The sequence below is a fragment of the Triturus cristatus genome, chromosome 4_2 (genome assembly GCF_964204655.1).
Source record: "Triturus cristatus chromosome 4_2, aTriCri1.1, whole genome shotgun sequence".
Lineage (NCBI taxonomy): Eukaryota > Metazoa > Chordata > Amphibia > Caudata > Salamandridae > Triturus > Triturus cristatus.
In genome coordinates, this window is record NC_140586.1 from 77,504,776 (window position 1) to 77,530,583 (window position 25,808).

At 51.2% G+C, this 25,808-nt stretch overlaps 1 long non-coding RNA gene across 3 annotated transcripts; it reads left to right on the forward strand.

The window, feature by feature from the left end:
* The first annotated feature begins 292 nt into the window (after positions 1-292).
* On the forward strand, positions 293-25,487 carry LOC146833025 (uncharacterized). 3 transcript variants are annotated; one of them, XR_014960494.1, is made up of 7 exons: positions 293-335; positions 463-547; positions 23,866-23,943; positions 24,055-24,121; positions 24,420-24,512; positions 24,634-24,663; positions 25,067-25,487. It is a non-coding gene; the product is annotated as an uncharacterized LOC146833025 (long non-coding RNA). The 3 variants fall into 3 exon arrangements; XR_014960496.1 differs by lacking the exon at positions 24,634-24,663; XR_014960495.1 differs by lacking the exons at positions 293-335; positions 463-547 and adding an exon at positions 23,678-23,738.
* Positions 25,488-25,808: the final 321 nt, after the last annotated feature.

Genomic DNA, 25,808 nt, shown 5'->3' on the forward strand with positions numbered 1-25,808 from the left:
CTCTATTTTCATGGTTTATTTTTGTGGGTATTTCTCGGTTTTTAATTTCGTGTTTTCGTCGTATACATTTGCCTAGATACTGGCCTTTTGTTTTTATTTCATTTGGAGGTGTTTTTTTGTGCTTTGTCTGTACCTGTTTGGGTCAGTTTTTTTTCGATACTAACTGTCCGGTTTCATCATTTGAACGACTTCCGGCATATGATACACTTGGATTGACTCATGGTCTAGTCTTTTTTGACTCGCCATTTTTTATACTACTTCCGGGGCGCTACTCACCTGATGTCACTCTACACCCACACGGGCGCCACTAGGACACGTGAACTGCTGCTTAGATTGTGAGTTTTTTACCCGGTTCTTTATTTTCTTTGGCTGGAGTGATATTGTCACATGATTGTCCGTGTGGCACTTACATGCTGACTACTTCTCTGATACCGGACCGTTTTTCTGTTTCCTCTCTTTTAGATGCAGTCCTTGGACACACACTCGTGTCTGGGCTGTTTGGCTCTACTGACGATCTTCTTTTGAATACCGTATTCATACCTACTTAGTGAGTGAATTTCACATTTTTCTAGCAGTTTTGATACATTGACTACTGCCGTATTGACTTAATGTATTTTCTAGCTTTGATACGTTCTGTCTATTTATTCCCTTTTTTTAGAGATTATTCTCTCGGGATTTTCATATTCTTACTGGCGGCATAACGTTTGGTTATGTTGGTAATCAAGGTGAGACTTAGCATTATACGCACACACGGGTCTTTGTAATAGGGGTGTTACACCACTGGTCTCAAAATTTGTATTTAAGCTACTGAGCCTCTCACCTTACATTAATCCTTGTGAACTGTATTTCGTCCCCTTTTCTTCTATAGAATTTGTGCTATATGCAGGCCAGTGACTTTTGTGACGGCCTCCTTTGAATGAAGGAGAATAGTTCTTTAACACTTGAGTGTCTCAATGGTTTGACGTATTTCTCTAACCCTGGTTGCCGTTCCTTTTGATGATTGTCTCCTTGTCGCCCTTTTAGATTATCCTTCAACTTACATACCTTGACTGATTTTTTCATTTTCCACTTGTGATTCGCACACCCAGCCGGGTTGGAATTATCACCGGCTGTGGGGTAAGAGTTAATTGATCTTTCTTATTTCACAAGTGTTTCCATTTTGGTGTTTTTAGTCTTGGTGTGATAGGAATCTCTTTTCTTACTATTCCCTCCTTTTTTTATTCTCTTTTTTGTGTAGCATTTACTACGTTCATGCGACTTCTTTCAGGTATTTTAGATTTACATTTATTTCTCTTTTTTTCATTTTGAAAGGGTCTTTTCTTTTCTCTCTAAACTCTTTGGTGCCGATCACGATCCGGCAAAAACCGGGTACGAACCGTCGGACGGAGCACAATCTCCGCCCGACGCGTACCCGGTCGTCAATTTTTACAAACAAGGAATTACGATTCGCACGGGTACACCATTACCGTACGAATCGTAAAAAAGCCCGACCGAACAAAAAAACACCTACCAATGCGAAAGCGCCGACCTGACGTCGGGACGCTCGCAGCCAGCCATTCACGACCCAGGAATCACGATTCGCACCGACGTCACCCCGCACGGTGAATATTTTGCGGCAGCCAAAAACTGCCGGGAAATCAGGACGACGCGAACAAGGACCACCAGTACGCGACGGACAGACGACGACGCGAACAAGGAGGACCAGTACGTGACGGACACACAGGACGACGCCACCAAGGAGGACCCGTACGCGACAGGACGACGCGATCAAGGAGGACCCGTACGCGACAGGACGACGCGATCAAGGAGTACCAGTACGCGACGGACAGACATGGACCCGAACCTACGAGTCATCCCTGCCCTCATAGCAGTCCACCTCCTCTACAGGTTACGACGCAGACGCCGCAGAAGGTCAGAATAACTAAGGGAGGGGGGAAAGTGGGGTGGGGTGGGGGTGGCAGGACCAGGGCAGGCCACAAAACAACCACATAAGTCACACACCACACATGGCCTGGACATACCTGACTCCCATGCCCTGGTCACCACGAGGGGGTGGGGGCGTGTCCTGATAAGCCAGCGACCGCCACAACGGAAGTCCGTCACCACGCGAACCGGCAACACAACCAGACAGGTACGTCCCGTACCCACGCCTGAAGAGCGTGGGTACGAGTCGGACCACGCCCACACACGTCACCCCAACAATGGCGGGACGGATCGCACCCACGTGGCAAAGGCCTGGGTACGGGCCGCACAAACATCACATAGCGTGGGGACGGATATGTACGGACCCTACCCCCACCCCGTATGCAAGGAGCGCACCCCCCACCCCAACAGTGAAAGTACGACCCGTACCCCCACCCGCGTATGCATGGAGCGTACCCCCACCCCAACAGTGTAAGTACGACCCGTACCCTCACCCGCGTATGCATGGAGCGTACCCCCCACCCCAACAGTGTAAGTACGACCCGTACCCTCACCCGCATATGCAAGGAGCGTACCCCCCACCCCAACAGTGTAAGTACGACCCGTACCCCCACCCGCGTATGCATGGAGCGTACCCCCCAGCCCAACAGTGTAAGTACAACCCGTACCCCCACCCGCGTATGCATGGAGCGTACCCCCCATGCCAACAGTGTAAGTACGACTCGAACCCTCACCCGCGTATGCATGGAGCGTACCCTCCATGCCAACAGTGTAAGTACGACTCGAACCCTCACCTGCGGACGTACGGACCGTACCCCCACCCCCACCAGTGTAAGTACGACTCCTACCCCCACCCGCGGACTCACGGACCGTACCCCCACCCCAACAGTGTAAGTACGACCCGTACCCCCACCCGCGTATGCATGGAGCGTACCCCCCAGCCCAACAGTGTAAGTACGACCCGTACCCTCACCCGCGTATGCAAGGAGCGTACCCCCCACCCCAACAGTGTAAGTACGACCCGTACCCCCACCCGCGTATGCATGGAGCGTACCCCCCACCCCAACAGTGTAAGTACGACCCGTACCCTCACCCGCGTATGCAAGGAGCGTACCACCCAGCCCAACAGTGTAAGTACGACCCGTACCCCCACCCGCGTATGCATGGAGCGTACCCCCCAGCCCAACAGTGTAAGTACGACCCGTACCCCCACCCGCGTATGCATGGAGCGTACCCCCCAGCCCAACAGTGTAAGTACGACCCGTACCCCCACCCGCGTATGCATGGAGCGTACCCCCCATGCCAACAGTGTAAGTACGACTCGAACCCTCACCCGCGTATGCATGGAGCGTACCCTCCATGCCAACAGTGTAAGTACGACTCGAACCCTCACCCGCGGATGTACGGACCGTACCCCCACCCCCACCAGTGTAAGTACGACTCCTACCCCCACCTGCGGACTCATGGACCGTACCCCCACCCCAACAGTGTAAGTACGACCCGTACCCCCACCCGCGTATGCATGGAGCGTACCCCCACCACACCAGTGTAAGTAGACTCGTACCCTCACCTCGAATGCATTGAGCGTACCCCCACCGTGTATGTTCCAAGCGTACATATCCTGAAATCGGAGGTGTGTGTGCAGAGTCCACCCAGCAGTGCCCTGAGACAGGAGGGGTGGGTGTGGAGTCCTCCCAGCAGTGCCCTGAGACAGGAGGGGTGGGTGTGGAGTCCTCCCAGCAGTGCCCTGAGACAGGAGGGGTGTGTGCTGAGTCCTCCCAGCAGTGCCCTGAGACAGGAGGGGTGGGTGCCTATCACTCCCAGCAGTGCCCTGAGACAGGAGGGGTGGGTGTGGAGTCCTCCCAGCAGTGCCCTGAGACAGGAGGGGTGGGTGTGGAGTCCTCCCAGCAGTGCCCTGAGACAGGAGGGGTGTGTGCAGAGTCCTCCCAGCAGTGCCCTGAGACAGGAGGGGTGGGTGTGGAGTCCTCCCAGCAGTGCCCTGAGACAGGAGGGGTGTGTGCAGAGTCCTCCCAGCAGTGCCCTGAGACAGGAGGGGTGGGTGCCTATCACTAACAGCAGTGCCCTGAGACAGGAGGGGTGTAACACATGTGTGTGAGGCCAGAATTATCCACATGCATACTGGCTACAAGGGAACATGTCCCCATGAACTCATGTCAACAGACTCCACACACAAGTACAGTGATCACCAAGGATGCCACGATTGTTGCAGGTGGAGACATGGCCCTGCATGCATGGCCAAAGTAGAAGGGCTCCGTCACACACACAGCTCATGTAGACACAGCTCTGCGCTAAACATTGGGAACACCCTGCAGGGAAGAAAGCTGGGTACACAGAGGAAGGAATACACCCTGGGACAAGTGCACCATGCAGTAACTGCTTACATGAACAAAGAAAGTTAGCCAACACCTTGTGATGGCACACAGATCCCAGGGTCCCACCAATGAGCAGTACACTACTACATATCCCACACACCCAAACCCTTACACACCACCCAAAACCATGTAGCAGCCCCTCCAACACCAATACCAGCATAGCAGTAGTGTGATAATGAAAACAAAATTAAGCTTTATTCAGCATGAGCACAATGTCCGTGGATCGCAGGCAGTTCAATCTTCACAAAGCCCATAGGGCAGTCAATGATTCTCAGCTGGATGGGGGACACAGTGGGATGCGTGTCCCCTACCTTGCCTGCACAGTCAAATGGCATCGTCTTCCACACTGGTGAGGGCATCAGGGGGGTGGGAAGCAACAGGCACCGCAGGGACATCAGGGCAAAGGGGCGGCGTTGTGGGTGCAGGGATGGAGGACTCCACCACAGGGGGTGGGTCAGTGCCAAAGGCGGAGGCCAGGATGGCACTACACACCTTTGCAAGGTCCTCCAGGGAGTCCCCTGCACCCGAAGGGACCTCAGGCCCCAAGGAGGGGGGGGGTCAGAGGGATGGGTCGCTGCGCCACTGGGGGAGGGTGGAGACAGGGGGGAGACTCAACCACCCTGACCGGGGACCTCCTTGACCGCTTGCGTGGTGGTGTAACTGTGGGGCTCAGGGACAGAGCGGCCATGAAGGAGTCCTTGGGGGAGATGTGGCCAGGAGAGCTGAGGGGAGGGGATTTGGAGGGAGTGGACTGGGTGGAATGCGGACTCCCACTATGGCTGCGTGTCACACGTTTGCCCCCCGACCCAGTGGGTGTGCCTACCTCACCCTGTGTGTGCGTGTCAGGAGGAGTGCGGTGGACCTTCCCTGCTGGTGTGGTGCCCGTGTCCGTTGATGTGGGTGCATGCCGACGTCTGGGTGTACGTGGGACAGGCATGGGAGTGGGAAGTGTGGATGGGGCAGGGGTAGGTGGGGGGAGGTCGCGCTGCAGGAGACCCACTGCTGCAGTCAGTGTGGAGTCTATGGACCTCAGCAAGTTGCGTTGGTCAGCCTGCGATGAATGAATGCCCTCCAAGAAAGCCTCGATGTTGGTGAGGGTTTTGCCGTGGGCATGGAGGACATTAAGGATCGCAGCCTGACCAACCTGCAGTTGCCGCTGGATGTCCACAGACACTGCATTGGCGGCAGCAGTGGAGACAGGGGCAGGGGGTGCGGTGCCTGGCAGGAAGGAGACATGCTGTGACCGGGCACGCTGGGAAGGGACACGAGCAAGTGGGAGGCGGCTGGTGGGAACTGAGGGGGCGGTGCGAGGTGTTGTTCCGCTGTCAGCTGCTGGTGCAGCCACCGCCCACTCGGAGACATCCTCCTCGGACCTGTCAGCTTCGTATTCTGACGTGCCAGTCAACAGGTCCTCGGCCGCACTATCCTCCACCTCTGTCCCACTCGATGTGCCAGCCCCGATGTCACGGCTGGCACTGGTGCTCGGTCCCTCCGCCTTGCCTGTGTCCATGTCTCCCTCTGTGTCCCCCGACGATGCTGTGGGCAGGGTGGAGAGACAGAAATTAATCAGACAGCTGTACACATCAGTCACATGAGTCCAATCGACATAGGTAACACTGCATAGCCTGAAAAGGAAGATCCCTAACATCTACTAAACAAGGTACCGATGTAGGGCATGAAACACACAGTTGGTTGAGCCACCATGCCACTGAAATACCATGGAGAGCATGAGACAATAGCTAAACACAGGAAACGGAGTCTGACATAGCACCCAGGCCCTGGGGACAATCCAGCACTGCATCTGCACCACACAGCGTTGGCGAAAATACCGATGACCAGGGACCATATCCATGAACTTGAGACACATGCTGCATAGGTAATGCTGAAAACATGCCCAACATGACTCGGTCACTGCACATTGCGTGTGTGTCCAGACACATCACACACTGCCCAGACCCAGCAAGTAGAAATCAGGATTTGACACATAGGCATTGCCCGCCCCAACAAGACCCTACACGAGGCAAATTGTTGAGACACAGGTGGCACCAACATCTCATAGTCTGGGTGATACACACAGGGGCAGGCAAAAAGCAAGATTGGACGCCAAACAGCCAAGGTGCGCCTGTACAAATAATGAGGTACCAGTGCCCATCCTCAGATGAGTATAACAAGACACACAGGCACTGGCAACTGTGAGTATGAAGAAGGACAATCAGGTCAGGCTGCACAGTGGACACCTGTACAAAATAGCACGTCTATATACATGGTGACAGGGGACAATGGCACAGAGCACAACCTACGCTGTAGACACTGAGATTGGCCACGTTTATGATGACACATACACCACTGAGGAAAAGGTGCCCCAGGGGACAGTAGTGGGCACGCAACTACATGCTACTGAATGGTAATGACTGCAACACACGTCACCATCCCTGCACTATGTGTATCGCACACTCATGCACATCATGTCACAGGCCACTACATAGGACATGCGCACTGTAAGGCATGACACATGAGAGACCAACTCCCATGTCTGGAGTCAGCATCAGTGCCAACTGACATGGAACCCACATGCAGTGAACTTGACAGTGCACAGGCAAGGTCCCACAACCTGTTACACACCACCCCCACACATGATGCTACAGTCATTGTTCTCGTGGACAAAGCGCCAGCCTACATTACCTTGTGAAGGAGTGACTACACACAGACCAGGGAACACATTGCAAGGAGGGGAAGGGTGGCAGGGGCGCAGCGCTATACTGGGGCAAACAGGATCTGCACAGCACCTTTAAACCCTGCCAGTGAATTCATGCTACTGTGCCCTTACAAATGCCGGTGACACACAACAAACACACATGTACCTACCCCCTTCCGGCTGCTGCATCGCCTGTAAGCGCCTCTCCAGGTCTGGAAAGACCACCGGCAGCACACGCCTGTGGAGGTGGCTCAGACGGCGGCGGCCGCGGTTCTTGTGGCTCTCAGGTGAGTCCCCCAGCAGGAGCCGTGCAATCCTCCGCGTCCAGCACCGGATATCCTGCCAGCGTTTCCTCACCTGGGGCAGGCTCCGCCTCCGACCATCCACACCCCTCACGGCACTGACGGCGGTCAGCCAGATCTGCTCCTTGGCAGTGGCGCCTACCTGTGAGGAGGAACAAGTGACACCACATCAATACACCAGCCACATGTCACAGAGAGACATATGGGTACAAATTAGCTGGTTACAACAAGGCATGTCATGCAGCCAACGCATTGCACCTTTGTCATAGGGACATCATCCCCTGGTGAGGGAAAAAGCAGTACGTGCCACAGTGGGTACACAGGTGGAATGATGGCAATGTCACAATCAATGATCAAGGCTCACACTGTGCATCACACCCACCCCTCCTGTCTCAGGGCACTGCTGTGAGTGATAGGCCCCCACCCCTCCTGTCTCAGGGCACTGCTGTTAGTGATAGGCCCCCACCCCTCCTGTCTCAGGGCACTGCTGGGAGGACTCTGCACACACCCCTCCTGTCTCAGGGCACTGCTGTGAGTGATAGGCCCCCACCCCTCCTGTCTCAGGGCACTGCTGGGAGGACTCTGCACACACCCCTCCTGGCTCAGGGCACTGCTGTGAGTGATAGGCCCCCACCCCTCCTGTCTCAGGGCACTGCTGTGAGTGATAGGCCCCCACCCCTCCTGTCTCAGGGCACTGCTGTGAGTGATAGGCCCCCACCCCTCCTGTCTCAGGGCACTGCTGTTAGTGATAGGCCCCCACCCCTCCTGTCTCAGGGCACTGCTGTGAGTGATCGGCCCCCACCCCTCCTGTCTCAGGGCACTGCTGGGAGGACTCTGCACACACCCCTCCTGGCTCAGGGCACTGCTGTGAGTGATTGGCCCCCACCCCTCCTGTCTCAGGGCACTGCTGTGAGTGATAGGCCCCCACCCCTCCTGTCTCAGGGCACTGCTGTGAGTGATAGGCCCCCACCCCTCCTGTCTCAGGGCACTGCTGTTAGTGATAGGCCCCCACCCCTCCTGTCTCAGGGCACTGCTGTGAGTGATAGGCCCCCACCCCTCCTGTCTCAGGGCACTGCTGGGAGACATCAGGCACCCCCCCCCCCTGGGACCCCCCCGACAGTACATGGCATGTGTGTTACACCTGGACACAATGGCAGAAGTCACAGTCACAACATAGGGACAGTCTGTGGCAGTGGCCTATGCACTCACCTGATACCCTGGTCGCCCATACAGCATGGAGTACTGTGGGAGGATCACATCCAGCAGAGCCATGTTCTCCTCCAGGGTGAATGGCTGTGTCCTCTCCACAGCCCTTGACATGGTTCCAGGGAATCAGTAGCAGCAGCTGGGTCGACGAATGCAAAGATGTGCAGGCAAGTACTCCCTCATGGGACCTGGCTGCCTTATATGTGCCCTTCTGCCCAGTCTCATGCACAGGAGTACAGAGTGATTGGTCACTCACATTTGCATCCTATGTTTCCACCAATCCCTTCAAACCTAGCAGTCTGTGGGTTCTCTATCGGTTTCATTCTCCTGCATGATGTCAGCCCCACAAACACATTGCAACAAAGTAGAAGAATTCCAACTGACTTCTGCTGTGCACCTTCCAGAACAATTTCGAAATTTGAACTTGGTCTCCATGACAACCAGCATGCATGTAGGCCTTAATACTTGTCCCCTATGTAATTTGGAGCATCACACACAGGTACGGTGCGTTTCGGGGCCCTAGGGCACCCCAAATGCATGGCAACGGCCCGTACATGCATGCCTACGTTCACTATCACTATGGGTCTGCACGCGTATGCGTACTCGTAGTGGTACGGGCCGTACACTCGCATGTACGCTCACTATCACTACGAGTACGCATACGCGTGCAGACCCATAGTGATAGTGAGCGTAGATGCGTGTGTACGGTCCGTACCACTACGGGTACGCATACGCGTGCAGACCCATAGTGATAGTGAGCGTAGATGTGTGTGCACGGTCCGTACCACTACGGGTACGCATACGCGTGCAGACCTATAGTGATAGGGCCGTACACACGCATCTACGCTCACTATCACTATGGGTCTGCACGCGTATGCGTACTCGTAGTGGTACGGACCGTACACACGCATCTACGCTCACTATCACTATGGGTCTGCACGCGTATGCGTACCCGTAATGGTACGGACCGTACACACGCATCTACGCTCACTATCACTATGGGTCTGCACGCGTATGCGTACCCGTAGTGGTACGGACCGTACACACGCATGTACGCTCACTATCACTATGGGTCTGCACGCGTATGCGTACTCGTAGTGATAGTGAGCGTACATGCGAGTGTACGGTCCGTACCACTACGGGTACGCATACGCGTGCAGACCCATAGTGATAGTGAGCGTACATGCGTGTGTACGGTCCGTACCACTACGGATACGCATACGCGTGCAGACCCATAGTGATAGTGAGCGTACATGCGTGTGTACGGCCCTATCACTATGGGTCTGCACGCGTATGCGTACTCGTAGTGCTACGGACCGTACAAATGCCTGTACGCTCGCCATCACGATGGGTACACATACGGCAGCACTCCCACAGTGATTTGGGAACATACACAGGCCCTCTTAGCAGCAGTACGGCGGTTTTTACACATCACTGTGGTGATAGGCGACACACAGGTAGGAATAGGGCGGACATACTTGTCCATGGATGGACATACTTGTCCAGGAATGGACTTCAAGGCATCGTCTGTGCATTACTACATGTGTGGGGCACAGGTGTCACAGGCTGTGATGTGGAACATGCCTCCTGAGTGGAGAAGGCACCAGATGTATGATGAGATGTGTACAGGTGTACTGTGTGAGGGTGCAATGTGTGCCAGGCATGCCCTTGACTCCTTTGACATGTGTGCATGTCGGACTGCGCACTTGGGGTGAGCGTCACTGGCTGGCACGGACACCAACACACGGAAGTGTCCCATGATGCCCGGTACAGGGGTCATGACACATGACTTGTCACTATCCACAGTGCACAATGTGACTATGTCATATATGTGTCCGGGATTTACATCAGGTTGATGTTGTAGCACCCTCAAAAGCTGCAGCCGTTGCAGCAACCAACATGTGGCTGTGTGTAGATTGTCATTGCACACTGTTCCGCACACCATGCCACATGTGTTATCGGATGTGAGGTGCACATGTATGCATGGGACACGGAGTAGCGTGACAAGGCCATGTCAGCATCCTCACAAGGAATGTGTGGTGAGTCATGACATGTGCACCTTCATGGCAAGGTGTGTGGGCTGGACTAGTGTAATGTCATGTGACCTGTGGCTCCAGTGTTCCGCTACCAGTCTCTGCAATCGGCATCCCACTTCTGCTGATGTGTGGGTGTATGTCACTCCTGTCTTGCGTCGGGCTGTTCACTTGCACTGGGACACAGCTATTCCCATGGCGTGGCATGGGGAGGTTCTCAATCACCGTGTGTAGCTGGGTCTTGGAAGGAGTGTCACCTTGCATCCATACGTGTCCTGGGCATGTAGCACATACCTGACTCCCTATGTAGCATGTGTGTATTGCCAGATTTACATGTGCTCAGTAGACATGAGTTGTTGTTGTAGTGCACTCACTCTTCCTTGTCACTTCCTCATTACTGCAGAGCACCGCCTCTTGCCCGGATAATTCCAGACTTGGCTGCCATGCAGGAGAATGACAGCATCCGGCTCTACCGCTTCACCCAACCGTTGATTCTGGAGTTGACGGCGAGACTGACACCACACCTGCAACCGCTGCACAGGTATCCCACGGCACTGACACCCCAGCTGAAGGTAATGGCTGCCCTACATTTCCTTGCCACGGGTACCTTTCAATATACCATAGCTCATGTTGGTGGCATGTCCCAGAGCATGTTCAGCGGTGTGCTGCATGATTTCTTAGAGGCCATGTTGATTCACCTGGATGACTTCATCAAGTTCCCAACCCCTGAACAGATGACAGAGGTCAAGCGTGGATTCTATGCCCTGGGAGGGATGCCCCATGTCATTGGGTCCATTGATGGGACACATGTAGCTTTGGTACCACCACACGCACGGGAGGTGGCGTACCGAAATCGGAAGCACTACCACTCCATCAATGCCCTTGTGGTGTGTCTGTCCAACATGGTGATTTCACATGTCTGTGCTCGTTTCCCAGGATCAGCACACGATGCCTACATCATGAGGCGTAGCGGGATGCCTGATATGATGATGCAGCTGCGCAACGAACGGGCATGTGTTGTTGGTGGGTACAGTCTGTCTGTCCTGTATTCTGTATAGCCGAGCAGCACGACCGCTTCGCCAGTTCTAACGATATCCATGTGCTTTCCTTGTAGGGGACGCTGGCTATCCCAACATGCCTTGGCTGCTGACACCTCTCCGCAACCCCATCACGCCGGCCCAGCTCCGCTACAACACCGCCCATGGCCGGACAAGGCGAGTGATAGAGAGGACGTTTGGCATGCTGAAGAGCCGATTCCGGTGCCTCCACAAGACCGGCGGCGCACTCCCATATGCCCCGGCGAAGGTTTGCAAGATCTTCATGGTCTGCTGCATGCTGCACAACATGGCAGTTGAAAGAGCTGTGCCACTCATCCTGAATCAACATGACGAGGACCATCCACCCGTGGAGGACGAAGGGCTTGGCAATGGGGCTAGTGATGTGGAGGATGTGGAGCCGCAAGAGGACATCCGGACTCGCCTCATACGCGACTTCTTTGCTTAGTGGTGAGTACCAGTGTCTGAGTGTGCACGCCTTGGTCCCCATGTGGCATGTGTTGTGATGTGTGTCTCCACCTGCATGTATGGCACGTGAGTCAGAGGTGTGTGTGGGTGTGTCACTGGAGTGATGGTGGCAGTGATGGTAGTATTTCCCCACTCATAATTGTGACCTAGCATGTTGTCATCCATACATGTGTCGAGTCAATGCACATGCAAGTGGCTGTGCTTTTTGTGGCTGACTTCTTGTGTGTCTCTCTTCCCCAGGTACCTGCGCATGCCATCTTCTGGTTGCATTGTTGTGGCACTGCTATTCCTCATGGACATGGCATCGTGGGCTGACTCAGCGTTACAGGCACGGACACGTTTGGAAGTCTCCATGGGGTAAGGGATGCATCTGGGGTGTATTGGGTGTGGCAGTTGTTCACGATGTGTGCACACTGCCCCGGTCGGGGTTTGGTTCCTCTGCAGACATGTGGCATCCCCATGGGACACGACATGCAGCTGGGTACACCTGAATAGATGGGCTGCCTGGTTGTCAGTCATCAGTGATGGGATAGTGGATTGTGATGATGGCATCAATGTGTGTGACACTGCCCTCGGACACATACGGTTAACATTGTCTTGACATGGCGTGGGACTTCCACATCAGCGGATCTATGGTGTATGTCAGGCTCTCCGTGTGCAGCTGTGGGTATTTAGCTGTTAGCCGACACTTGTGTGCCAGTTCCATGGCTATCACGCATTTGTGCTGCAGAAGGGGGGTGCCAGTGTTGGACCCACATGTTACTCCACATGATGTGTTCATGTGTACTTCAAGTTGCCTCTGCAATCCCAAAAACATGACTAATAAAGGTGTCCCTATGCCTCCAAGGTGCCTCTTCTCAGTCAATGCTGGTGTGTTGGCACGGTGCATCCTGCATGTCTGGCATGGTATTCCCTGATTGTGGCTATGTGTCAATGTGTCGAGTGGCAAGATGCAAGCTGTGTGTGTGTGCTGAGACTGTGTATTGGGCATGATGTCCATGACTGTGTGGGTATTGTGACATGTGCCATCCCCATGCATCCAACGTTGTCCATGACCCCATTCTCTGCATCCACCGGACTCAAGCTTGCAGGACATGGTTCTGCCACCTGTCTACACATACCTGGGTGCCCCCCAGGACACTGGCCAGGATCCCTGACCTCTGCGCATGACTGTTGCTGTACTCAATGTGTCTGTCAGCACGGTTGTTCGGCCACCCCCTCAGCTGGTTCTGCCCATCACGGGTGTGTATGGTGCTCCATGTCTGTCTTGCCTAATAAACTGTGACCCATGTGTCCTGTGCCAGACTCAGGCCCCAGGGGGTGGATGGTTGAAGAGAACAGATGACTCAGGCATGTTTAGACTGTACAAGACACATGTTAGGTAATAATGCTACCAGCAGGCATCTACTCTTAATAGTGTGATTTATTATTGGGGGGGGGGGGGGGGGACAAAGTGAGGGGCTTTCCGGGATTAGGGAATCCAAAGTTCAGTAGGGGAGTTGGTGTCCTTGCCATTGGAAATCCTCAGAGTCCATGCCACAGTCTTTGTCAACATTGGTCAGCCAGTGACCAGCAGGGCCATGTGGCAGAGAATGTCTCTTGATGCTGTGATGCTGTTGCTCCAGTGGGCCAGGTGCCAGGCCAGGTGTCCTGGGAGATGGTGATGTAGCAGCCACCCTCACGGTCCTTTCCGTGGACGACCCGGCTTCCTGCGGGGAACCTCAGCAGCAGGCCGTGACGACGTCTGGGATGCTCCGTCGGATGTTTCCTCCTCCTCCTCCTGATCCCTCCCTGTGGGTGGTGATGTTCTCCGCCTTCTGGCACAGGGAGGGTCGGCCATGGTGTCGGCCATCCGACGGAGTGTAGCGTGAATCCCCTGGAACGCCGTCACTTGCTCAGCCTGTCTGTCCTCCATCCTCCGTTGGTGTACCAGTAGACAGGCTATTAGCTCTGCATGTTGCTGGGCCTGCTGGACCTTGATCCCCTCGAGGACGGACACAACCTGGGCCATGCCCGTGGTGTCCTGCCGGTATGAGTCCAGGATGTTACGGACATGGGAAAATACCGGATCCCCAGCCAACTGGTCAGGCTCGCGCCTCCGCCGTCCTCCACTCCCACCACCCCTGCCCACTTGCGTCTGGCCTGCACTTGTGGGCACATCGGGTCTCCGGGACCCCTGAGGGGTGGCATTGGCGTTGTCGCCTGCCTCCTCCTGGGTGCCCGGGACACCGTGTCCCTCCTGGCGAGCCTGGCTGCATTGTGGTGTTGGGGCAGGGATCCTGGGTGTCTCCTGGGATGTGGCAGGAGTGGGGGTGGTGGTTGGCACGGTTGTACCTGACGCAGGTGCTGCAGGTGGTTGGACACCAGAGGGGCCAGGTCGGTCGGGGTCGTCCGCAGAGTGGTGAGAGTGGTCGCTGCCGGTGGGATCGGTCTCCTGCAGATCCGGGTCCTGTGAGTGTTCCCCCCCAGTGTTGGGGGGTGCAGCACGACGTTGACCTGTGTGTGAGAGAGACAATGTTAATTTTGGTCCATGCAACATCCATGTTTCATCCGTTTCAAAGTTGGCACATTTCCTCTTGGAATTAGGATCTGTCTTGCATTCCACTCACAGTGCACTTGTGCATGGGTGTGTCCCTTGGGCACCAATTTGGCCCCTTTAACTATGTGTGGCACAGTCTTACTTGCTGCGTCAAGTGTGACTGCAGTCAGCAGTGGAGTGTGCAGGTGTGGCGAGCCATGCATTTGCGCCTTCCTTGTAGCACTGTACATGTGCACATGGAGTGGATCCACACACTTATATGATGCAGGTAGCTGTCCTTGTGCTCGTGTACAGGTTGTGACATGGCCCTGCGTTTTGCCATGATGAAGAGGGGGGGTTCTGGCACTGGCCACCCTTGTCTACATGCACGCAGTCCACCTGCTGACGAGCAGACATTCCCACACACCAAAGGACTGATTTGCTCTCCCTGTGTCTCCCTCCTTCTCTGTCCCCCTCTCCCTCCCTCTCTGTCCCCCTCTCCCTCCCTCTCTGTCCCCCTCTCCCTCCCTCTGTGTGTCAGCCTCCTCCCTCTGTCCGTCTTCCTGTGTCTCCCTCCCTCTCTGTCCCCCTCTCCCTCCCTCTCTGTCCCCCTCTCCCTCCCTCTGTGTGTCAGCCTCCTCCCTCTGTCCGTCTTCCTGTGTCTCCCTCCCTCTCTGTCCCCCTCTCCCTCCCTCTCTGTCCCCCTCTCCCTCCCTCTGTGCGTCAGCCTCCTCCCTCTGTCCGTCTTCCTGTGTCTCCCTCCCTCTCTGTCCCCCTCTCCCTCCCTCTCTGTCCCCCTCTCCCTCCCTCTGTGTCCCCCTCTCCCTCCCTCCGTGTGTCAGCCTCCTCCCTCTGTCCGTCTCCCTCCCTCTCAGTCCCCCTCTCCCTCCCTCTGTGTCCCCCTCTCCCTCCCTCCGTGTGTCACCCTCTGTCACCTTGGCCCAGCTTCCTGGGCACACACTGTTAGCAGATCTTTGAGTGGCCCTTGGCCTGTTGATGTGAGTTTGTTTCTGATCTCCAGGCACCCATTTGGTGTGATGTGTGTCTGTGCGCTGCTGCTGTGGTGGTGTGTGCTGCCACTCTTTCACAATGTTGGCTGTTCATTAGCTGCTGTCATGTGCAAAACAGTGCCTTCACCCCCATGTGTTGATGCAAGGCGTCCGCCATTTGCTGGCAAGTCATTCCTGTGTTGGGACACACTGTTTGTCTGGCTGTGACCTAGGCCATATGGGCAGAGGGCATTGTTGTCTGCTTTGGAGTCGCACTATGTGATTTTTGGTGCCCAGCCTCCCGCCATCCGGGTTACCGTGTCATGTGTTGTTGTCTTCTGTGGCCTGTGACTTGACATTGTCCAGCTGGGTGCATGGGGCATGGTGGCAGCAGTGGCATGTGCCTGCTCATGGAGTGTGGTTGAGTCATGCGATGGCTTGTGGTGGTTGCGTGCCTGTTAGTAATTTTGGTTGTGGTTGCAGTTCCCCCCATGTGAGGTGCGTTGTTTGTGGACTCACCCGGGTCTCGGAGTCCTTCTAATCCTTCAACTGCCTCCACCGGCAGTATGGCCATCACCCTCTCCTCCTAGGGATGGTACTGTACGGCTCTGCGGGAGGGCCCTCCTCCGGTGGCGTTGGCCTGGTCGTGTTCCTCCTGCCTCTTGGCTCTGACCCTCCTCCGCAGATCGTACCACCTGTTCTGGCAATCCTGCTTGGTCCTCCTGGTGTCTGCAACGGCATTCACAGCATCGACGATGGTCTGCCACATGGCTGTTTTGGCTGCCTGGCTGGTGCTTCTGACCAATGTTCCAAAGATCTGTGGCTCGACTCTGAGGATTTGATCAACAAGGACCTCCAACTCCCGGTGACTGAACTTTGGATTCTTGGTAGTGGGTATGGTGAGGGGTGTGGGTGGGGATGGTGTGGGTGTGGGGGGTGTGTGGATGTTGGGGGGGGGGTGTGGATGGTTGTGTGTGTGTGTGAATGTGATGAGAGGGTGTTTGTGAGGGTGGTCGTGTGAAGGTGTGCAAGTGTAAGGTGTGGTGTAGCTTGTAGTCTGGTTCTGTGGTGTCTGGCAGCAGTGAGTCTGTTGCAAAGGCTCATGGTTTGTGTGTGTGGGCCCTTTTTATTGGTCCATGGGTGGGTGTGGCAGTGTTTGAAGTTTGGGTGGGTGTGTTATAAGGAGTGGTGGTGTATTGGGCCTCTGTTTGTTTTTGGCAGTTGCAGGTCAGTGATTGTTATTTTAGTGGTTGTTGGCCATGTTTAGTGGCTTTGTGCCTTTCGAATGGTGTATTCTTGTGTTGTTTTGTTTTGTCCTGGTTGTGTACGTGCGTTTTGAGCGTGTGTACGGTGTGTACATGGGCCATTTGGTTGTACGATTATGTCCTTGTGTGTGGCTTTGTACGACTCGTACATGCGGTTGTGATGTTGGGGCATGGGGTGCGCTCCGTACTTAGGAGGTTGTGTTGGGGGTGCGCCAGGAACTACTGGGGTGTACATAGACGGTGTTACGACACGTACTGGGGTGGGGGTACGACTGGAACGTACTGGGGTGTAGGTACACGGGGGGTATGACACGTACTGGGGTGGGGGTGGGGCTCGAACGTACTGGGGTGTAGGTTCACGGTGGTACGACACGTACTGGGGTGGGGGTACGACTGGAACGTACTGGGGTGTACATAGACGGTGGTACGACACGTACAGGGGTGGGGGGGTGTACATTGACGGTGGTATGACACGTACAGTCGTGGGGGGGTGTACATTGACGGTGGTACGACACGTACTGGGGTGGGGGTAGGACTCGAACGTACTGGGGTGTAGGTTCACGGTGGTACGACACGTCCAGGGGTGGGGGTAGGACTCGAACGTACTGGGGTGTAGGTACACGGGGGGTATGACACGTACTGGGGTGGGGGTACGACTGGAACGTACTGGGGTGTAGGTACACGGGGGGGTATGACACGTACTGGGGTGGGGGTACGACTGGAACGTACTGGGGTGTACATAGACGGTGGTACGACACGTACAGGGGTGGGGGGGTGTACATTGACGGTGGTACGACACGTACAGGGGTGGGGGGGTGTACATTGACGGTGGTACGACACGTACTGGGGTGGGGGTAGGACTCGAACGTACTGGGGTGTAGGTTCACGGTGGTACGACACGTCCAGGGGTGGGGGTAGGACTCGAACGTACTGGGGTGTAGGTACACGGGGGGTATGACACGTACTGGGGTGGGGGTACGACTGGAACGTACTGGGGTGTACATAGACGATGGTACGACACGTACAGGGGTGGGGGGGTGTACATTGACGGTGGTACGACACGTACTGGGGTGGGGGTACGACTGGAACGTACTGGGGTGTAGGTACACGGGGGGTATGACACGTACTGGGGTGGGGGTACGACTGGAACGTACTGGGGTGTAGGTAGATGGGGCTATGACACGTACTGGGGTGGGGCTCGAACGTACTGGGGTGTAGGTACACGGGGGGTACGACACGTACTGGGGTGGGGGTACGACTGGAACGTACTGGGGTGTAGGTAGACGGGGCTATGACACGTACTGGGGTGGGGGTACGACTGGAACGTACTGGGGTGTAGGTACACGGGGGTATGACACGTACTGGGGTGGGGGTACGACTGGAATGTACTGGGGTGTACATAGACGGTGGTACGACACGTACAGGGGTGGGGGGGTGTACATTGACGGTGGTACGACACGTACTGGGGTGGGGGTACGACTGGAACGTACTGGGGTGTACCTAGACGGGTGGGGGTATACATATACGGGGGGTACGTGTCGGACGTACGGGGGCTGGGGGGAGTGTTGGGCGCGTATGCGGGCACATGTCTCCATGGTTGCTATAGGTGTTCGGTGCGGACGGTGTTTTTTCCATACGGTTGTACGCTCGGACGCACGGGATGGATCGTGATTCCTCGGTCGGACTTGGCTTTTCACGTTTGTAAGGTAAATCGTCCGAGGACGTGTCGGACACATTTTCCGACCCGAGGACGTGTGGGGAATGATTCCCAGTACGGCTCGTATGGACTTTTTACCATGCGAATCGTGATTGCCAGTTCGTACGGCACTTGTACGATTCGTACGGTAAAAAGACCCGATACGAGTCGCACGGGGGAATTTTTTGCCGGATCGTGATCGGCACCTTTGTCTTTTTCTTCTTCAAATTCTTTCTCTTCTCATCTTCTTTACTTTGAGAGGTATTATATTCTTATCCAGGATGTTTCGGATATTGTACTAGGCTTACCTGTTTTTACCTAGCATTTTCCTTTGGACTGAGATGTGTATAGTTTATGCTTTTTTCACTGTTATAGTGACAACAAAGAATCTTTACAACTCCCTTTGGTTGTATTCACTGGGATTGAGTGTTTTTTTCTATTCATGTGGTGTTGGTATGTCACGTTGGTGTCTCTTTAATGTGTATTGATAGTTTAGAGGGTTGTTCCCTCTTGATAACTTTTTATCTTCTTTTTTGTTGAAACCTTATATTTGTATCATTCCCAGCCCTGAAGAGTCGTGGGTGTATCTTTCCCCGACGAAACCCGTGTCGGCTGGTCATGCTTCTCTAAGGATTAAAGAAAACTTGTCTTCATTGTATTAACTTCGCATCTCTCATTGTTTTTACTCTTGTCACCAATGACTATTTAGCTATATGTGTGCACAGGATTTTTTGTCAATTGTTTTGTTGTAGGGCTTTTTCCTACACACATAAGGGGTTGCAAGGGTTTCCCCTTCCTGTTTAGCACCATAACTATTTGTATATTCCACCACTTTACACGTAAATTTACTGAGCGCCAATAGCTTCCTATATCCCAATACCCTTATCTAGTAGTTTGTGATTGTATAGCTCAGGAAGGGCTGCCGCAACGTGGTTTTTTGCCTTGTGTTTACTACAGAGGCATTTAATATGGATCGCGATAGAGAGGCCGATAAACTCTTTGGCAATCTGGCCAAAGGCACCAACATCAACATTCCCTCTACTAGCGGGAACACTACTCATCATGAGGGTCTTAGAGAGAAATTTATTAGATTAGAAAAATAAAAATAAATTGGAGAATGCTAGATGGGGGGATGGCGCTACTCTCAAACAGTACCTCAGATTAAATAGGGTTCCCAGAGGCTTACGTTCACAGATATTTCCAACATATGACGATCTGGACGAAGATCTTCTAGTTAAATGGGAGGAGGCACTTAATCTCTAATCTAACACACTTATACAGATCCTTATTGAAAGTGCATAGAGGAAAGTGAGTAAATTACAAGCTGACATTGCCATTCTAGAAACAGAAATTAAAAACCTCAATCTTAAAGAAGCCACAGAAAAGAATTACTCTATCCTCAAGGATATATTAACTTTGCACCAGAATGAGATTAAGGATAGAAAAGCAAGACAATTGAAGCGCGATGAGATTGATTACAAAGTGGGCAGGGTCTTTACCTATGCCCGCAAATATGACTCCCTTTTACAAACGGGTGCTTCACATGACAAACCAGCGAGAGTTGATACAACATCTGTCTCCTCCAGTTCCACGTCATTGAGTGTCCCAGCATCTAGTGATAGTGATATAGAAACTAATTCTAATACCAGACGTAATGAATCTTCTTTTTTACGAGAAGTCAGGACTATTCGGAGAGGAAACAGATCTATGGGTGCGCGTGTAACACACGATGCAAAACTCGTAGAGGAAACAGAGGTAGGCAAAGGAGAGTACAGGAAGAAACTGCGGTCCGGCAACGAGCAGAACTAGCAGGAGACAGTGGTTTGAATGTACAAGTGGTTAATCTCTCCTCTAAAGTACTTACTCAAGACATGAATTCGTTGTTAAGTAAGGGCCTTAGCTTTAATCCACAAGATTCTGGTGACATCTGCAGACTTAAGATTGATCTATTTAAGTTCATTAGGGCTCTTACACTCAAAATAGTTTTTGCTGATAATCCCAATGCTAATAAAAGGGTTACAAAAACTTCCTGTGATGATGTGTCTGGTGTTCCTACCATTCAGGATATACAGGCAACTAAACTTCTTTTGTCCCTTACTGATATTGAAGAATCACCCTATACAATGTTACAACTACTAGAGGAATTAAATATAGACACCGATGTGACTCCATCTAGTGGTCTTAAAAACAAGTCCAAGTGGATTCCTACCCTTTCAGGTGGCAATGTGATTGACATTTTTTACAAACGGGTTTTGGAAGATCTGAATACACATGAGTCCAAAAGAAACAAAACTAGGACCAAGTTTCATGATAATCTCACACAGGGTGAACGTTTGGCACTTAAAACACTTGTCAGTGATAGCGATATACTCATCAGAGAAGCGGACAAGGGTGGGAATGTTGTAGTTATGAATTATGTTGATTACAACAACGAGATTCTATCTCAACTTAATGACTATACATGTTATCATCCCATAACACAGAACCCTATGGGACCCCTCACCACACTAATTAACAAGTATCTCTCGGAGTGGCATACCAAGGGCCTTCTTGATGATGATGAAGTCGCTTATTTGAGAGTTGTCAGACCTACCTTTCCTGTGTTGTACACATTACCCAAAATACACAAGCATCTTCCTTTCCCTCCGGGTAGACCGATTGTATCGGGTATGGGTGGTCCTACAGAGAAATTATCAGAATATGTGGATCTGTTTTTGGGCCCTCTAGTGCGGAACCTCGCCTCTTACATTCAAGACACTAAACACATTTTGAGCATACCTTCTGACCTACATTGGCAACCCGGCATGATCCTGGCGACTTTGGATGAGGTGTCATTGTACACCAGCATTGAACCTGATCTAGGTCTTAAAGCGGTTACCAAATTCCTTGATAACAGACCAGCCACACTATGGCTACATAATGAGATGTTGATCACGATGATGCACCTTATTTTACATAACAACTTTTTTCTGTTTGATAATAAGTGGTACAAACAAGTCAAAGGAGTGGCTATGGGTTCTAAATTTTCACCTTCATTTGCAAATTTGTTTATGGGTTATCTGGAAAACGAATGGATTTGGGGTAAGAATGGAGCGCCATGGATTGATTCTATCATCTTCTGGGGTCGCTACATAGACGATTGCCTTTTAATATGGTCTGGTAACGACAAGGAATTGGTCCGTTTTTGCTCTTACTTAAATACCAACGACTTGGGTATGCAATTCACTATGGAACAGAGTACCACTAGTGTTACGTTTCTTGATGTAGAACTGTATGTTAAAGATGATAAACTGAACAGCTGTCTGTTCCGGAAAAGTACTTCCTGCAATTCTGTTCTACATGCTAATAGCAATCACCCAATACACCAAGTTAGAGCTATCCCATATGGTGAATTTTTAAGAGCCAGGAGGAATTGCAGTGAGGAACTAGAATTTGTCAACTGCATTGGTGATATGAAACAGAGATTTCAGAGGAGAGGTTATTCACCCTTAATTCTTAAAAAAGCAGAGAAAAGGATTTCTAGGGTACATCGGGTAGACACGTTGCTTCCTAAAAAATAACAAAACAGCTATTATCAAGCAAAGTGTACGTATGGTAACAGACTTCAATGACCTCAGTCACACCATCAGGAAAAGCCTGAAGAAACATTGGGGCATCTTACAGACTGACATTTCCCTTAGGGACTTTCTTACCAGTCACCCACAAATTACCTTTAGACGTAGTAACAATTTACGTACCAGATTGAGTCCCACCGTACCCAGGTTCCAGAATAGACAATCATGGCTCACCCCACTTACTCTTGGTTTTCACAAATGTGGCTCTTGGGGGGTTTGCAAATGGGCCAAGCATAAAACCATGACCTTTCAAGGCCATAACAACAGGTCATATGAGATCAGGTCCAACATCAACTGTACTACTAAATACGTTGTCTATATCATTGAATGTACATGTGGCAAACAATATGTGGGCAGCACCATTAGGACACTTAAGGAAAGGATTGGGGAACATGCAAGGGCTATACACCAATGTGATGCAAGATATCCTGTAGCGATACATACAGCCACATGTCCTTCGCAGAGCTCACGTAAAGGCGTCAAATTTTTTGGGATTGAAACCATTAATCAAGGACAACGGGGTGGTAATAGAGAACTGCGTCTAAGAAGGTCCGAGGCTATTTGGATCATGCGCCTTCAGACGGGCGAACATGGTCTGAATTATGATTCCGAAATGCAATATTTCCTGGGTTAAGGGTTGGTGCACTTTTTGTATGTTAATGTATCTACTGTGAGCAATTCCAAGTCCTGCTCTATAGGTACCATGGCCTATTCTTTTTCTCTCTATACTGTTCTGCCATAACTGTGTGTAGGTGGTTTTGAATTGATAGGTCCTATTTCTTGCACCTTACTGTAATATTCTGCATGTACTCTGTCTTATAGATGATGGACTGTTCATCTTTTGACTTTTGATATGATTATGACTTTTAATCTGTAACATGTTATGCTCTATATCTGTGACGTTCATTCTTCAAGGGCAATATCTAACTGGTGTATTGATGCGGTTTGGAACACGAATTTGAGCATGTCGACTCATGTTTTGCTCACTATCTATGTATTATTTCTGTATATATGGTATATTTATTTATGGTGTGTTTTGTTATTTATGAGCTGTCATCTGAGTTTATTATTGTAATTCTTGCACTAGTGATGTTTTATAATTGTACTCTAGATATATTTTTATTTTAGTTTTCCTTTGCTCCTGTTCCCTTCTATGATTTATCCATGTCTGACTGTCTTTTTTGTCTGCTCTTTCTGTTTGCTGTCACTTTACCTGGTACTATTTGCATGGTCTGTCTAGTCTGTCCTCTATTTTCATGGTTTATTTTTGTGGGTATTTCTCGGTTTTTAATTTCGTGTTTTCGTCGTATACATTTGCCTAGATACTGGCCTTTTGTTTTTATTTCATTTGGAGGTGTTTTTTTGTGCTGTGTCTGCACCTGTTTGGGTCCGTTTTTTTTCGATACTAACTGTCCGGTTTCATCATTTGAACGACTTCCGGCATATGATACACTTGGATTGACTTACGGTCTAGTCTTTTTTGACTCGCCATTTTTTATACTACTTCCGGGGCGCTACTCACCTGATGTCACTCTACACCCACACGGGCGCCACTAGGACACGTGAACTGCTGCTTAGATTGTATGTTTTTTACCCGGTTCTTTATTTTCTTTGGCTGGGGTGATATTGTCACATGATTTTCCGTGTGGCACTTACATGCTGACTACTTCTCTGATACCGGACCGTTTTTCTGTTTCCTCTCTTTTAGATGCAGTCCTTGGACACACACTCGGCTGTTTGGCTCTACTGACGATCTTCTTTTGAATACCGTATTCATACCTACTTAGTGAGTGAATTTCACATTTTTCTAGCAGTTTTGATACATTGACTACTGCCGTATTGACTTAATGTATTTTCTAGCTTTGATACGTTCTGTCTATTTATTCCCTTTTTTTAGAGATTATTCTCTCGGGATTTTCATATTCTTACTGGCGGCATAACGTTTGGTTATGTTGGTAATCAAGGTGAGACTTAGCATTATACGCACACACGGGTCTTTGTAATAGGGGTGTTACACCACTGGTCTCAAAATTTGTATTTAAGCTACTGAGCCTCTCACCTTACATTAATCCTTGTGGTCTGTATTTCGTCCCCTTTTCTTCTATAGAATTTGTGCTATATGCAGGCCAGTGACTTTTGTGACGGCCTCCTTTGAATGAAGGAGAATAGTTCTTTAACACTTGAGTGTCTCAATGTTATTACGTATTTCTCTAACCCTGGTTGCCGTTCCTTTTGATGATTGTCTCCTTGTCGCCCTTTTAGATTATCCTTCAACTTACATACCTTGACTGATTTTTTCATTTTCCACTTGTGATTCGCACACCCAGCCGGGTTGGAATGATCACCGGCTGTGGGGTAAGAGTTAATTGATCTTTCTTATTTCACAAGTGTTTCCATTTTGGTGTTTTTAGTCTTGGTGTGATAGGAATCTCTTTTCTTACTATTCCCTCCTTTTTTTATTCTCTTTTTTGTGTAGCATTTACTACGTTCATGCGACTTCTTTCAGGTATTTTAGATTTACATTTATTTCTCTTTTTTTCATTTTGAAAGGGTCTTTTCTTTTCTCTCTAAATTCTTTCTCTTCTCCTCTTCTTTACAGTGAGAGGTATTATATTCTTATCCAGGATGTTTCGGATATTGTACTAGGCTTACCTGTTTTTACCTAGAATTTTCCTTTGGACTGAGATGTGTACAGTTTATGCTGTTTTCAGGGTTATATTGACAACAAAGAATCTTTACAACTCCCTTTGGTTGTATTCACTGGGATTGAGTGTTTTTTTCTATTCATGTGGTGTTGGTATGTCACGTTGGTGTCTCTTTAATGTGTATTGATAGTTTAGAGGGTTGTTCCCTCTTGATAACTTTTTATCTTCTTTTTTGTCTAAACCTTATATTTGTATCATTCCCAGCCCTGAAGAGTCGTGGGTTTATCTTTCCCCGACGAAACACGTGTCGGCTGGTCATGCTTCTCTAAGGATTAAAGAAAACTTGTCTTCATTGTATTAACTTCGCATCTCTCATTGTTTTTACTCTTGTCACCAATGACTATTTAGCTATATGTGTGCACAGGATTTTTTGGCAAAGTTTGAAGATGTTGTGGGTCGATCTTGGCGCCACAACATCTGTCTGGTGGTGGTGCCCAAACACGCGGAGAGGTTCTGTGCCAAGCTGTTCATAGAACAATCACTAGCATCGATGGTTGCTTAAGGGAAGGTTTCAGCCCTAAATACAGTGGAACGGGCACACAGGGTACCCGGTAAACCACCAGGACCAGGGACAAACCCCTCCCCGATAGTGGCACACTTACTTAACTTTAGCAGAGACAACATCCTTCAGTGTGCACGCTTTAATGGGCCCTGGCAAAAGGAAGGTCAACCAATCAACATCTATCTGGACAACATGACTACTGTATTGCACCAGCTAGAACGTTTCTGGTGGTGAAACAGCACCTGCACCACTGTAGGAAAGTGGAGTATTATGTAGTGATGCTGGTTAGGCTTCACCATGCAATGCTCTCGCACTACTGCAAAGATGTTCCTTGGATTCACAATAATAAATCCTTAGCTCAGCCCTGGTAGAGTAGCAAAGATAAGTCAGGCTTTACTAGGGGCACATGTGTTAACCAATTCAGAGTACCAACATGGACGATTA